Consider the following 5,705-nt stretch of genomic DNA (forward strand, 5'->3'; position numbering starts at 1 on the left):
TAATTTGCTGTGCTCTGTCTTCTAAGTCTGATATTCTCTCTTCTGCCTCACTGATTCTGTTTTTAAGGCTCTCAACTGCATTTTTATTTGTTCTTCTGAATTCTTCATTTCATTTTGATTTCTCTTCAGTATCTCAATTCCATGTTCTATTGGATTCTTCATTTCATTTTGATTCTTCCAAAGATTTCATTTTCTTGAGAGAGATTTTCTTTCATGTCCTGCATGGATTTCAGTAGTTCATGCATTTGTTTTTGATTACTTCTAAGTATTCTTATCATCAAGTTTTTGAGTTCCATTTCTTGCATTTCTTCTTTCTCATTGACTTCGTAATCTTGTATTGAAGTGTCATGTTCTTTTTTTTTTTTTTTTTTGGACAGGCAAAGTTAGACAGTGAGAGAGAGAGACACAGAGAAAATGATCTTCCTTCCATTGGTTCATCCCCCCAAATGGCCACTATGGCCAGCATGTTGCACCGATTCGAAGTCAGGAGCCAGGTGCTTCCTCCTGTTCTCCTATGTGGTTGCAGGGCCTAAGCACTTGGGCCATCCTCCACTGCCTTTCTGGGCCACAGCAGAGAGCTGGACTGGAAGAGGAGCATCTGGGACAGAACCAGCACCCCAACCAGGACTAGAACCCGAAGTGCCAGTGCCGCAGGTGGAGGATTAGCCTAGTGAGCCACGGCACTGGCCAAGTGTCATGTTCTTTTGGGAGTATCATATTGTCTTCCTTATTGTTTCTTGGATTTTTCCAATTGTGGTTTGGCATTTGTGGAGATACTCATTGATTTCTTCTCCCCCCCCCTCCCCCCGCCCCACACTTCAGTGCCTTTTATTGTTTTACAATGACTTGGTAGATAATTGGACTGTCTGAATCTCTAGAGGCTTGTGGTGGGTGTGGCCAGAGATCTCCGTTCAGTTTTTCAAGATTGCATGCCTAAGGTGACACCCCCAGGTTTGGCATGGTAAATCTTCCCTCCCTTTTATTTTTCAATCAAATGGGAAGCAATTCTGCTCAGCTGAGCTCTTCTCCTCGATGGCAATCAGTGCCTGAGTGCTAGCACGATTGGGCATAATATTCATCTGCTCTGTTCCAAGGACCATGCAAAGGATCTGTGTAGTCCTCAGTATAAGTTCATATTCCCCTGCAATGTCTCTCCCGGGTAACCAGGGCTGTCTGAGCTTGTGCCATCTGCCAATGAGACTCAAAGTCTCAGCCACACCTTGAGTTCTCCCACACACCCTCAGGTTTTTTTTCCACAGTCCCAGTTCAGAAGCATCAGTCACAAGTTCCTAGCTGCCTGTTATTTCTCCCTACCAGAGTCTGGAGTCTCCACTCAGCTGATTGCTGGTTGCAGCCCAGAGCTGGCACAGCTGTTATATATGTCCAAAATGGCGCTGACTCTGTTGGCTCCTATGTCTTTGTAAGGTGATTCAAAACGTGTCTGTACTGTCCCTTTTATTTTTTATCTCTAGTTAGGCTAGTGTACTTTCCCCTACAGGGCTTCAAGCCTCATTCCCTCTAGGCCCTTCCTGCTGCTTTTTGGCCAGTGTCTCAGGCTACTGCAGTCTCACTTCACTTTCCAGTGCTGGTGCTTAGGCTCTCGGCTATTTGAATTCCAAGCTGTGGGTGCCCAAGCCCTCCATGTAGGTCCACTGTGTCCCTCTAATTACAGAAGAGTTTCCTCTGCCATTTTTTTCCCTAACTCTTCCCTTAGACTACACTAACACCACTTTTATTAAACTATCTTCCTCTGGGCTAGATCAGTAAGCTCCTCCCTATTCTGAAACCTTGGAACTGACTGACAAGCTTCCTTAATGCATATGGTCTCAGCGCAGCATTTTAAGAGCTCTCAAATTTTCTTTTTTTTAATTTTCAACATATTTTTTTACTTCTATCAGTATAAATCCATGGTTTTTTTTTTCCCCAAGGGTTCTATATATTGACAGTTTGTTTCCTACCAGTTCCTGGAGGTATTTTATTTTATTTTATTTTTCTGCTCCTACTCCTAGAACAATAATGAGAAAAAGTGAATATTATAGGTATTAATGTATCATTGTTATTTCAAAGGAAAATAGTATATAGATGTTGTATTTGGTATTTTTGTTTTGTTTGATTTTTGTAGATAGTCTTAGTGAATTAGTGTTCTATTGCTGTATAACATCATCACAAAATTACTTTCTCAAAGTCACATGCAATTGTAATCTCATACTTTGTCTGAGTCCATTCCTAGAGGCTAGTCCCAGTTCTTGACCTTGAGGACTACCTCAGATCACTTTGTTCATTCAGGAAAGACAGTTTGTCACCTATGATTTTTAAATCAGGATAATCCAGTATAACCTACTTTTGTACTAACTTTTTTTAATTAATGATTTTGGGATTGTAAAAGATCTGCAAAACTCTTCACAATTCCCATACTCTAATCATCAGAGGGAAGTCACAGATCATGCTCACACTCAGCAGAAGCCAACACAACTTGAGAATACTAAGAGACAGAAACGACTGTCCCCACACTCTCAAGTGTCCACCTCAGCTACATGGAGGAAGTTCCTTGATCACAGTAGTTTTTTAAATTCTTATCACAAGTGAAGGTTAAATTTTATAAGATGTTTATTTTGCATAAATGTAGATTTGTTTGAAAATAGAATTAGAGTTAAGCGAGGATGGCTAAGAAATGCATCTTTGATCATCTTCATGGAGTTTTAAAAATTTGTTATCCGAATTTCTGTTAATGGTGGCTGAAATCTCAAGGGTCTTAGGACTGAAATATCTGAGGCTCTGAACACCTCTTTGCTTTACCCACAGCAGATTGGGAAAAAGAACAGTCTGTTTCTTTCACTCTGACACCAGTCAGCTTTTTGTGCTTTCTCAGTGATCAGTGGATTGTTAAAACTCATCCAGCTTTCTAGACTTCCTACAGTTTGAACTGAAGTGTGTTTATGTATGATACTAAAGGAAACACACAAGCCTGAAAATACCCTGTCTGGAAATAATGAGACCTTGGAGAGTCATTAATTAACTTCCTATTTTAATCTGTGGCATCTATGTAGCTTCTAAGTTCTTTTAAAGAAGATTTATTTATTATCTATTTAGAAGAGCCATAGCTCCTTGAAGTTCTTTCCCAACAAAGCTTAAATCTGTCAAGTCTGATTTGTAATCGATTACAAATATGACATGGACAGAAAGATACATAAGGAATTTAAAAATCAGTATTTGTATATCTTTAGTGTTTCAGCACATCTTCTCATAGCTTAATTCTTTTATTACAGCTGAAACTGAGACCCTAAATAATGTATTGAATTTTATATACCGTCAGACCCCTGTCTCTAGCCTTCCTTCCTTACATTGACTCGCTGAATTGAGGGACTTTTATAGCCAGCCCTGGAAGATTATAATCAGATAGCACCTTAATGACTGGAATAGACTCAAGGAGTTTCATTTAGGGGAATTTTAGGCCCAGAGCAAAAAGCACTGAAGCCCACTGGCCATCCAAACCCTGGTCTGAAGAGTTTGGCATTACTGACTAGTGAGGAACTTCAGCATGATCTGAGCCTGTAACTAGATGAGATAACCACTGTGACTCCAGCCAGCCCCTTATTGCCCGGCTGAAGAACACCATATGGCTGTCCCTATTCTACTCTCCTAATAGTCTGACTCCCACCTTCTTACAGCCTCCTTTTAAAAATTCCAAAACACCCTTATTCAGCACATTGGTAGTTCTGGAGTTAGAAGTCTTCTACCCCCTCACCTGTTGATAGACTGAATGGTATCTTTTCTTACCCTCACATCTTAATAGTATTTTGCCTGAGCACTGGGGACAGGAACCAAGAACTTTCAGAAATGGAAAATTTTGGCAAATGTGGCAGATATGCTCACACCCTTGTTGCTGCCAGGTGCCAATGGATAGATGGATAGAACAATTGGCTGTGGCAATGCACCAAGGTCTACCCACTCAAGCTGTTGGAGGAGGGAGAGGCCACTTCAGTTGGTGTTAACAGTCCCTGCTTTTGAGGTTTTGCCTTCTGGGAGAAACAGGGACAATCCCAGCAGCTGCCAGAGCCACTTGCTGCCCTGAGGAAATTCATACATTATGTTCCATCTTTGTTTTTGTGGTTTCAAAAATATTTATGTTAAAGACAGAGTAAAAGAGAAAGAGAGAACTTCCATCTGATGATTCACTTTCCCAAATGGCTGAAAAGGCCAGGGCTGGGCCAGGCCAAAGCTAAGGCCCTAGAACTCCACTGGCTCTCCCTTATGGGTGCAGAGGCCACTGTACATGGGCCATCTGCTGCTGCTTTCACAGGACCATTAGTAGGGAGCTGAATCAGAAGTGTAACAAGACAGAACTTGAACTGCTGCTCATATGGGATGCCAGTGAAGATTAAAATTGTATATGTGCGGGTGTAAAAAGTTAAGCTTAAGCTTACAGGTTTAAACCTTCCTGGTGCAGCTGTGAAAATAAGACAGAGTAAAGTAGCACCTTGACAGTAGGGACTCCATTTGGAGTCCCTTGAGACTGCATTCTGGGAAAGCAACACCTCCTCCCCCCCTCCCCGTGAGACTCTGGTCTGAAACTATGATCTCAAATAGTCGGACAATATGCACTACATCACCCTTGGCAATGCACAAAAACCCCCTAGCATGATTGCTCAAGCTTAAAAATAAAAAGGTTACACCTGGGTTACCTGAGCTAATAATGAAAATGTGATTTGTCTATGTCTTAAGGTCATAGTTACTGATTGTAAGATATTAGCAACCGTGCATAGCAACCGTGTATTCCCCCCTTCCCGGTTTTTGCCTTTATAAACCCTAACCTTTGGTTATTCGGGGCTGCTCTGCTTTTGTATGATCAGGCAGCCCCAGCATGCTGGATAATCAATAAAGCTTCCCCGTGCTGTTTGCATAAGAGACGTCTCTTGGTGAGGTTTTTCGGGCGGTCGACCCTAACACCAGCATTGCAGGGGGCTGCTTGCGCCACTGCGCATCACTGCCAGCTGTACCACGGTTCTTTTAATCAGTTTTCCTTTCATCGTTTTGACCATCTTCTAGAATGTAGTTTAATTGCGGACTCTATTCCTTGGCTTTCAGGTCAGTTTCTGTATGCTCTTTTCCTCTCCAGTTCTGACTCTAGTATGACTGGACAGCAAATTTTTATCTTAAAATCCTAGATGACAGGATAACTTGATTCTATACTAGTGGTTTTACCCCTTGGTACCTGGCCAAGAAAACCATTTGTGTTTCACTAAGGTAATTTCTTGTGTTATTTGCTTTCTTTGTTTCTTTGCGTTATTTGTTTTCTTTGTTTCTCATTGTTTGCAAAGAGCTGAGTGTTAATAAGGAAGATTGCTTTGGGTGTTTACTCATCTCCCATTATTTGGTGATCACTGTAAGTATGACTACATCAAGTCTATAACTGATTAAATGACTCTAAGTGGGTGGATACTATTTCACAATGAAAAGTGTCCTTATTTTGAACAGTTACTTTGAGGGACTCCTTCCCATCACTGGCCCAGAGATTGAATAGGGACAGTTTCATAAACCTGTCAGATATGTTCTGAGACATTGTATCAGCAATTCTGATTCTTCCTAAAACCCTAAGCAATGTTCTTAAATACAGATTTCTTTTTTTTTTTAATTTTTTGACAGGCAGAGTGGACAGTGAGAGAGACAGAGAGAAAGGTCTTCCTTTGCCGTTGGTTCACCCTCCA

This window comes from Oryctolagus cuniculus, chromosome 13, assembly GCF_051225735.1.
Source record: "Oryctolagus cuniculus isolate XC-2025 breed Fujian yellow rabbit chromosome 13, ASM5122573v1, whole genome shotgun sequence".
In the NCBI taxonomy this organism is placed as follows: Eukaryota; Metazoa; Chordata; class Mammalia; order Lagomorpha; family Leporidae; genus Oryctolagus; species Oryctolagus cuniculus.